This window comes from Nomascus leucogenys, chromosome 8, assembly GCF_006542625.1.
Source record: "Nomascus leucogenys isolate Asia chromosome 8, Asia_NLE_v1, whole genome shotgun sequence".
NCBI lineage: Eukaryota > Metazoa > Chordata > Mammalia > Primates > Hylobatidae > Nomascus > Nomascus leucogenys.
Window position 1 is genome coordinate 34,575,857 of NC_044388.1, and position 10,906 is coordinate 34,586,762.

At 44.4% G+C, this 10,906-nt stretch overlaps 1 long non-coding RNA gene across 1 annotated transcript; it reads left to right on the forward strand.

Moving 5' to 3' along the window:
* The first annotated feature begins 6,734 nt into the window (after window positions 1–6,734).
* Window positions 6,735–10,659, forward strand: LOC101177770. Its single transcript, XR_178609.3, has 3 exons — window positions 6,735–7,009; window positions 7,441–7,481; window positions 8,018–10,659. It is a non-coding gene; the product is annotated as an uncharacterized LOC101177770 (long non-coding RNA).
* Window positions 10,660–10,906: the final 247 nt, after the last annotated feature.

Here is a 10,906-nt window from a genome sequence, read left to right on the forward strand (position 1 = left end):
AAAGAAATCCCATGGTAAAGCAAGTTTGCAAAACAAAATGTGACTTGGCCTCTGTTTTTAAGTCTCAACTCCAGTTTTGCAAAAGGAAGCCCATTTGTAACTGGTGAGGGATGAGAGCCGCTGGTTGAGGCTGATTGCTTCACAGCCCATCTGGCTTTGCAGAGAGGAGAAAGGCAGACGTTCTACAATAAAGAATGTGGCTGGTCTTTGACTAGGCTCCTGGGTGGGAATTTCTAAACCCTTGCAATGTTCTGAGCGATAGGAGTGTCTTTGGTACTCATGGTGGGCCCCTAAGGCCAGGCCTGAGTTTATGCTGGTGAGGTGAGGTGGCTATGCCCTTGACAGTTTCAGGATAGGGATTTTCCAGGCCAGAAACGCCAATCAGATGCTTAGAGGGGTTGGGGGAGTGGGGACGGCTGCAGATGAGATCAATCATGTGGCCTGTATTTCAATCATGTGTGGGTGGCCTGGAAACCCCAGGGCTTGTGGCTGGGGTCTGAAGGGTAGGGAGTCTTTTGGGGGCCTGTGCTTTCAACCAGGAAAGTCTGCACCAACTCTGGTAGTTGGTGTCAGAATTGCACTGTAGCAGGAAATGGGAAGCCCTGTCCTGTGAAGCTATGCCCCAGCAGGGAAGGGGTAAAAAGGGCAATGGAACAGCCTGGCTTCACATTGTGTGTTTCAGGACCCTCTGTCTCCATCTGTACCTTCCCAAGCCTTGTCCTTTATCCTCCACCTAACACCTCTCCCCTGCCACAGCTGAGAGGCCATGTCTGAAACACACGCTGTCCTCTTAAAAACCTTCAAGTGTCTTCCTTACTTATATCCTGTTATTATCTGCTGACATGTGGAGAAGAGAAATTAGGCAGATTAACTTGATCACCATGATATATCCCATGCCTGAATTTAGACTCTCTTCCAAGGACCTCAGATAGTTGACACATGTGTCCTGAAGACATTTGAAGCACAATGAAGTCTTTTTCTCATGAGGTTGGATCAAGTAGGACTCTGTCTACTTGACTGTTTTGTCATTAGAGGCACAGGATGAAGTAGAAATAGTATCAAAGTGGAGCTAAATGCCCTGAGTCTTGGTCATCTCAGGGACTGTGCTCTCCCAGGAAAATGGGGCAGGCAGGGCGGGATCAGGCTGGTTGTCAGTCCTCATCTAATTGCCCAGGGTGCAAAACAAACCTTCAAGCCCAGTGGGGAAATGAATAGAGTGTGAAGTTGGAATTGGAGGAGAAACCCCGTCAAATAGCTGAAGGAAGACTCCGATCTGACAGACACACCACCAAGGCCCCCCCTTGGTGCCCAGGACAGCACATGATGTGAGATCTTACCATTCAAAGATTCTTGCATATGGCCCAACAGCACTCTCATTGTCTGGGAGGGCAGGGACAGGGTGGAGAGGGGCTTCAGCACATCCTACTGGGAGAGCCTGGGGGTGACCAAATGTCACAAGAAGGGCCTCATGCTGGACTCTGCAGCTCACAAGTCACTTTGTTAACTACTGCGCCATTTGCAATGCTAACAACCTGACACCTCAAACTTACCTGTTTCTTTAAATTTTTAAATTTTTTTTTTTTAGAGATGAGGTCTTGCTCTGTCACCCAGGCTGGAGTGCAGTGGTGCGATCATGGTACACTGCAGCTTCAACCTCCTGGGCTCAAGTGATCATCCCACCTCAGCCTCCCAAGTAGCTAGCACCACAGGCACACACCACCATGCCAAGCTAGTTTTTTTTTTTTTTTTTGTTTTTTTTTTTCCACAGAGATGGAGTTTCACTGTGTTGCCCAAGCTGGTCTCAAAGTCCTGGCCTAAAGTGACCCTCCGGCATCTCCCTCCCAAAATGCTGAGATTAGAGGCATAAGCCACTGCCCCTGGCCCCAAACTTACCTATTGATTTTAATCAGCTGAAGACATTTGGATGTCTGCAATGTAGGACAGCATACAGAAGTACATCTAAGGAACCAAGCCACAATGATGTCTCTTGCTCTGCATGGAGAAGGAGAAAAGTGATAAAGTGGGGAAACCTAGTATCTCCTTCACCTACCTCCTCCTCTGTCAACACCTTACTTTCTTGGCTACTTACTGTTATAGCTTACTATTATAACTATTCTTTTCTCCACACTGTTTTCCAATAAACACGCACATTAGAGAGTTGCAGTCTTTGAATGCTCCACTCTGTACCTGTATTTCCCAACACAGATGGAGCCAATCAATGTTTAGTGACTCAGGTTTTGCTTTAGTCCTATCAATTAAGATTTACAATGAGCAAATCTCATTAAAATGTCACCACATCCCCAAATTTAGGCCAAATGGACACAATCCCAATGCTCTTATCCTACAAATCTAAGCCTTTTGTGGGAGCAAACATGTATGTCAGCAGAAATTAAGGAAAAGCAAGAGATGGATGGCAGCTGCTGGACAGCACATGAATGTCATTTCCAAGTGCCCAGGATTGCCATTGGCCATATCGATTGGATAATGACAAGGAGAGCTGGTTCGATTCCAAAAAGAGAAACCATGCGAGGAGGCAAGAGGCAAAAGGAGTACTTAATTTTTATGAACCTGTTGGCGGGTGCTCCATATTAATATTTCATTTGTCAGTCTTGTCTTCTTTTTTATTTTAAACTCAAAATGAAGAGCAATGCCTAGCTCCTGACTGTAATCTCAGTAGGAGTGTGTGGTGTGTCCACACCCTGCCCCATGCCTCAGACCATTGTAGTTAATGACCACACATACAGGAATTGTGGAACAGTCTTCTGGTTTTGTCAAACAGTTACAAGTTGAATTTTGGGAATATGTAATCATTTCAAGGATTTTTTTTTTTAAATCATCCTACTGCTAAATAGCAGCCTTCTTATTCTCAGCCAACAGCATGTGGAGGGGGTCTAACTTAGGGGCCATAAATAAATCTGAACAATAACCCTGCATAAAGCAATCTTATTCTTTCCCCCTCTAAGCTTCCACATCACCCACAGCTTCTCTGCTGAGCTTATGATTTGGTTGCTAGGTCAGCCAGAAGGTAAATGGTTTCCTGCGTGGGTGAGATAGAGTGGTTGCAAAATGCGTATCTTGCCTCAACTCAGCAAATGGTGCCCCAGCTGTCAGGGGCACGCAGCATATTGGAGGCTGTGATTCAGGAAGAAGTACAAGGTGAATTGTATTGTCAAGCACAGTAGTAAATGGCTGAAGCTGCCCAGCAGCTCCTTCCCTAACCTGTTTTCTTTTTAAAATGAATCTATTCCATTGGCAGGCACTAAACTGAGGTGTCCTCACAAAATCATGGAGTCTTAAGTTGAAAGGAAGCATTTGGACCAGCCCCTACTCTTTAGAGATGAGGAGTTTAATGTCCAGAGTATGAACTGCAGTGGTTTTTGTTTTGGGGGTGGGGAACGAAGTGAAGAGGATCCTAATCTGGACAATGAAATAGTGCTAACACTTTCCAAGAAAATGGCTAACTGAATCATGAATGCAAAATAAAAACAGTTTTTATAGTGCATGAGGGGAAAAGATTTAAACCTGACAGTCCTAACCTCTGAGGAAATGCATGATATAGAAATAACTTGGGCCAGTTCCCTGACAATGCCAATGATCCTACTCCAGTCATAAAGCAATGTGTGTGTCCGGGTTAGGGAAAGTGTTTGATGGCTCCCACTCTACCTAGAAGCTTGTACCCTTAGTTTATCTTGAATCATTAGTTCATGCAATCTTTAATTCATTCAATGAACATATTATAATAATTACCTACTGTGTGATATGATCTGGGAGGGAAATGGCAAGTAAAGCATTTTATCTACCTTCAGAATCTTTCAGACAGGCAAATAATTTTTTTTTCAATATGAAGGACTCAAACAAATGTATTACAGCAAGGCAGTTTTACCTACAAGGCACTCTGTGCCTTCCACAGATAGCCCAGTTTCTACTTCCATGTTTGGTAAGAGCCAGCAGCCATCAAAGTCACATAAAATTATTATAATTGGTAGACATTTATTTTCAGACATTAAATGATAGGAAGTAGTAGTAAGGATTTGTCATGTAGCATTTTATGTCTACAAAGTGCTTTATGGTCATATTTTACAGCTTATTCTACATAATAGTCATTTGTGAGATGGGCTGGAACAGGCTCTATTTTAGAGTGAGGAAGTGACAGCAGTCCTATGTATATCAGTGTCCTCTTTAAATACTATTTGCCTTGGGGTTTTAATAAAGATGATCATATTTTTTTTATTTCTTAGAATTTGCATTCTGCATGTTTATATTTAGTTTATCCAGTCTTTTTATAAGGGTTCAGAGTCCAAACTCAGATTCTGAATAGCGCAGGCCACATCTGAGTGCAACTGCCAAGATGAGCCATGGCAGACATGACCCAACCCTTTTAGCCTCTGTCAAGATCAATAGCTGTTACCACCATTCCACTGGAATTCCATTTCCCCACTTATCCTCCAAGGTCAGAGAAAGGATCCCTCTGGTTTCCACCTGCCTTTCCTTCCAAGAAAGTGATCTTTGTGGTGGCCCTTATTTGCCTCTCTCCACCCACCATTTCTGTCCAAGTTTCTTGGGAATTGTAGCCATAATGGAACCACCATAGACCAGCTTCAGCAAAGAATGATCAACACTTCCTTACTTCTTTCTTCTGACAACCTACAGCTGCAGTGGAATTTGGGGGAGGCAGGAGTGAAGATCTTGTAAAATCTCACTCTTTTGTTTCCTCTTTCCATTCCTTCAAGGGAGTATCCTGGGTCACTGTAGTCACCCTGGGAATAAATTTGTGGTCCAAAAGGACTGGCCTCTGTCCATGAGAAGCACAATCTCATAGGGAACCCAGAAAGACCAATGGGCAATTGCCAGTCACAGCTTCTGGTGCTATGACAGTGCTAGGGTTTGTGGAGCAGAAGGGATAGACCCCTGCCTCAGGTCTGGGGGCTCAAGAAGGGATTCCCAGAGGAAGTAGCCTCAGGACTTTGGAGTTAGATTGGAAATGCTGGTGCATCTTTTGCTTCAGAGAGACTTTGAGTCTAGGAGCCAAGGAAGGCCAAGGGGGTGGCCCAGGGGAAATAGAATGGACAGTAGGCTGCTTGACATTGCCTTTAAGCTCTAGACAAGAAAGGAAGGGAGGGAGGGAAGAAGGCTTCCTCTTGCCTTGCCATGACTCAAGCATAAGTCTCCCTTCAAAAACCATTCTAGTTAATGACCACTCAGCATATTCAAGGACAAGGGGTGCCTTTGGGTCACTCCTGCATTATGACTCTTGACATACGACAAGCAGCTGGGCAAGGCTCAGACCCAGCCAAAACATCATCTCTCACAAAGCCAAAAAGGACTGCATGAGCTTTTTTAAAAATCACTACTGACAAATCCCACAACCAGTCTCAGTGCTGAAAGGTGAATGAACTCAGGAATGGGAGACAGGAAACAGCTTTTGATTTAATGTAGTGTGTGGTCTTAGCCACTCATTTGACTGACTTGGGCCTTATTGCCTCATTTAATTTATAGGATTAATAATACCTGCCCTACTTACTCAACAAGTTTGTTGGGAGGATAAGATCACATAATAAATATGAAAGGTTTAAGGCATATAGAAATAAAGCCCATGACTGTGTCCAGTGTTGTTTCAATGTGTTCATGGGCTTCTGCTTTGGAGTTAGGTATTCCTCTCATCCACCACTGAATATCTGGGCTGTCTTTTCTTTTACCCTCAACTGTCAGGCATTGATCCCCCTGCCCGCATTCACCATCCCATAACACTTGGTCAAAAGCTGCTAGTCATATGGCCATGGCTGAGTCATTCCAAGCACTGAATCATGTCATCACTTAGCATCTTCAAAGTATTCATATGGCCCTTTCACTTTAAGACCTATAAGCCCATATTCCCCAAGTCTATTCTGAGTCCAACACCAGTGGAATGTGCCCCCTACAGTGGCTCAAAGAGGAAGCCTTCATCTCTGGACACCATAGTCCTGGGTTTGTCCACTGTGTCTAACAGCAGTCTCCCAACCTGAGCATGTCTTTCTTATTCCTGAAGATGATCTCCTGGTGCACCTACCACAAGTGCTTGGGGCTGCTTCAGCAAGAATGATGGAAGCATTACCCCACTTCTGCTACACTCTCTTGTCTGTCCTTGGGGAGGGTTATGCCAACTGGCTCATTAACATAATCAGTATAGTTTTGACTGTGCCCTGACCAGCTAGGCTAACTGCCTAGCTCATAGCAAGTACTCAGCAGGTGCTTGTCAAATAAACAATTAGATCTCATCATGGGCTGAGTTGTGTCCTCCCAACACAATGTTGAAGTCCTAACCTCCAGTACCTCAGAATATAGTTGTATTTGGAGATAAGGTCTTTGTATTAGTCTGTTCTCACATTGCTATAAAGAACCATCTGAGACTAGGTACTTACGAAACAAAGAGATTTAATTGACTCACAGTTCAGCAGGCTGTACAGAAAGCATGGCTAGGGGGGCCTCAGGAAATGTACAGTCACGGTGGAAGGCAAAGGGGAACTAGGCATATCTTCCCATGGCAGAGCAGGAGAAAGAGAAACAGAGAGAGAGAGGGAGAGAGAGAGAGAGAGAGAGAGAGAAAAGAGGGGAGGTGCTATATACTTTCAAACAATCATATCTCATGAGAATTCTATCACAAGATAGCACTAGGAGGATGGTGCTAAACCATTAGAAACCACCCCCATGATCCAATCACCTCCCACCAGGCCCCACCTCCAACACTGGGAATTACAATTCGATATGAGATTTGGGAGATGACACAAAACCAAACCATATCAGTCTTTAAAGAGTTAAGTTAAAATAAGCTCTTTAGAGTGGGCCCTAATTTAATATGACTGGTGTTCTTATAAAAAGAGGAGATTTGGTCACAGACATGGTTGCATGCAGAATAAAGACCTTTCAAGGACACACTGAGAAGGCAGCCAGCCATCTGCAAGACAAGGAGAGAGTCCTCAGCAGAAACCAGTCCTGCAGACTCCTTGATCTTGGACTTCCAGCCACTGGAACTGTGAGTAAATACATTTTCTTTTGTTGAAGCCACCCAGTCTGTGGAATTTGGTTGTGCCAGCCATTGCAAATTAATACAGATCTGTTCAAGAACACATAAAAATACTAATCATCATCCAGGCACAGTGGCTCATGCCTGTAATCCCAGCACTTTGGGAGGCCGAGGTGGGTGGATCACCTGAGGTCACGAGTTGGAGACCAGCCTGGACAACATGGTGAAGCCCCATCTCTACTAAAAATACAAAAAGTTAGCTGAGCCTAGTGGCAGGTGCCTGAAATCCCAGCTACTTGGGAGGCTGAGGCAGGAGAATCACTTGAATCTGGGAGGTGGAGGTTGCAGTGAGCCAAGATCGCACCACTGCACTCCAGCCTAGGTGACAGAGTAAGACTCCATCTCAACAATAACAAAAATATATATAAATCATGCCACAGACCAGCAGTCAGTTGCAATCTGGAAGTTGCAGTCTTAACCAGTAAGTAAATGTTGTGACCATCATAGTGGGGACTCTAGTGGAAAGCGTTTTTGGCTCCATCATCATTTCTTGGACAGCCAGAAGCCCTTGGAGATAGATGACCACCAGTGTAGAAAACATAAGCCTTCATAACAGGGAGGCAGCGACTGCTCTCTGGGTGTTTACGGGATCTCTCTGTGTTAGATTAGAAGATATTATTTCTCCATTTTATGGAAAGGTGATTTGGATTCTGCAATGAATCTGTAGTAAATTTAGAATTGAATCACAGCTGGCATATTTTCCAACCACAGTGAGCCCTAGCTGATCTTTGCTTCCTCTCCTTCCTCATCTGTACTTGCTTTTCGACAGATGGCAAACCCTAAAGGACATACATAAGTACAGTCTATAGATACTGGAAAGTGGGGGAAAATTTGAAGAGTAAACCAATATTTAACAATAGAAAAAAACTGCAAAAGCATCTTTACCTAGGTAGCCTTGGCAGCTGGGACAAAAACTAAAAGCTCAGCTCATTAATTATACCATGTCTCTCCTTACAGCTCTGAAGCTGAATTAAAGAGAAGTAAAACCATAATGAGCAGCCAAGAGGACGGATGTCCCCAGGGGTCCGGATGACAGAATGAAGCACGCATAATGGGGAGATGATCAGAACAGGCACCTGGGCCCCTGTGGGGTCAAGGGCTCTGCTCTCCCCTACATGGGAGCTCTGCAGGCTGTTCTCCCCCCTGCACAGGGAGCTTGTGTTTGCAACCTGTCTCCCTCCTGGGCCTGCCCAACGCTGTCTTGACCAACAGCCTCCATCAGCAGGATCCTTTTTGTTCTCTCTTTCTTCTTCCATTTATCCACAAGCCTTGCTGAGAGCCCACATTATGCGCAGCTGCCAAGAGTCCAAACCCCATCCTCCAAGGCTGGTGGTGCAGGAGAATTACCGCGTGGGTAAAGGAGACTGGACTCCGTGGGTCCTGCTCTTGTCCCTGGAGATTCAGCTTCCCCAGTGGCTCCTCTCCCTGATTCTGATTGCCTTCTCCAGCCTTGACGTCCCTATTCCTGGGGTCCTTCCATCTATGTTTACAGGCACTGCAGTCTGAAAACAGCTCCCAGAGTGACCCTAACTCAGATCATGGCGCCCTCTTGTCCAAAATCTTTTCAGTGTTTTCCCAAATCACTCAGGAGCTTACAAGACCCTACCAAGACTGGCTCCCCTGTTCTCGGCTGGTCTCATCTTCTCTGATTCTCTCTCTTCTATCTCGGGTACTAACACACTGGCAGCCTTTCTGAGCTGGATGCTCCCTTACATCCCTTGGATACTCCGAGCATGCCCTGACTTGGGCCTTCTGCACTTGCTATTCACGGCCTGCAATGTCGTTGGCCAGTCAGCCACACGACCCACTCCCTCACTTCCTTTGGGTCTTTGCTCAAGCTCACATTCTCAGTGAGGCCTTTTCTGACCTCCAGTGTTTAAAATCTCACCCCTTATCACAGACAGCCCCAATCCCCTTCCCTACTTTATTTTCCCCATTATTCTCCTTACCATCTGACATACCACATATTCATTTTTTCTTTGCCTCCCCCTACTAGAAGGTAAGCTCCAAGAGGGTGGGAGTTTTTCTGCTTTGTTGCACTGTCACCAGCACCCAGAACAGCACCCAGCGCATCGTGTCTGCCATTTGTTGAATGAATATGCTCAAAGTACAGCTAGTGAATTAGAAAATGAACCCGTGATGAGGAGTAATTACGAAAAAAGATTCATGTGTTCTTTCCTAAGTGACTCATTTGTTCTTTAAAGATGGTCATGTGCTGCATAATGACATTTTGGTCAATAACAGACTGCAGATATGATGGTGGTTCCATAAGATTATAATGTGGTATTTTTACTGTATTTTTTCTATGTTTAGCTTCACAAATGCTTACCATTGTGTTACAATTGCCTACAGTATTCAGTACAGTCACAGGCTGTATGGGTTTGTAGTCTAGGAGCAATAAGCTATACCATAGAGCCTACGTGTGTCGTAGGCCATACCATCTAGGTTTGTGTAAGTGCACTCCATGATGTTTGCACAACATCATCCAATGATGCATTTCTCTGAGGCAATGCATGACTGTATCCAAAGCTGAAAACGAGTTTGTTGCCCTCCCCCCTCTGGGAATGGATAATTCCTACAGTACCTGTATTAGGCCCACCCTGTTCACCTCATTCTTCTTCCTCGGTTCTGATGACAAATGGTTTCCAACTCACAGCTGTGGACCTATGAAACACTTGCATGGCTTTCTGTAAGGCTGGGCAAGTCAGCGAAGGTGAAATGTAAAGCCCACTCCCTACAAAGGACTAGTATTCACTCACCTTTCTCACCCCCCAGTTACTGATATAGTTTAACAAATAGCTATGATTATCTCTGCAGAAAAGGGTTTTTAGAAAGTTACATTGTTTGTTTTTATTATTGTTGCAAAAAAAGAGATAAAATCTTGGCATCTTTGAATTTACACTGCTTAAGGTTACCAAACAGAATGGGCAGTAGAATCCTATTTTTACAGTGTTTATATGTATAAACGTACATGTGTATATATGTATAAAGATTAAAGAATATAACAATAGGCTAATATTTGGGTATGATGAAAATAATATAATTTTTATTCAACTGTTTTTTCCATGATAAGTGTATATTATGTATAAGATATGAAGAACACCAATCTTTCTTCTTTTTTTTAAAAAAAAAGAATGGCTGGGTGCAGTGGCTCATGCCTGTAATCCCAGCACTTTGGGAGGCCGAGGCGGGTGGATCACCTGAGGTCGGGAGTTCGAGACCAGCCTGACCAACATGGAGAAACCCCGTCTCTAACAAAAATGCAAAATTAGCCGGGTGTGGTGGCGCATGTGCCTAATCCCAGTTACTCGGGAGGTTGAGACAGGAGAATCGCTTGAACCCGGGAGGCAGAGATTGTGGTGAGCTGAGATTGCGCCATTGCACTCCAGCCTGGGCAACAAGAGCGAAACTCCACCTCAATAAATAAATAAATAAAAAGAAAAAAGAAAAAGCCCTTGTTTCAACTGGGCACATACTAAAGGTCGGTTTTCTAGTATAGGAAAACAAGAAAATGATCCTTTTGAATGGGACTATTATTTTTACTTTGTGATTTCAGCTTTTACGTTGGACTCAATAAACTAAAAAAAGGCAAACTGAAATCGTAGTACGAGGCTCTCATGTTTCCACTTACACTGAACATGAGCCAAGGCCTGAGGGCTAAAGTGGGCCTGATTGACTCATGATACCAGGTTGCTGCATCACTTCCTTGAGAAATTGTTCCTGGCTTCAAAACTAGCTGTGGAATCTTAGAAATCTTGTGATATTGGATCACATGCCTGGGCACAGCCACATTTTCTTCCATGGCTTCCTCTCCTTCCTCCTCTGGAGCAGATATCTATGTTTGCA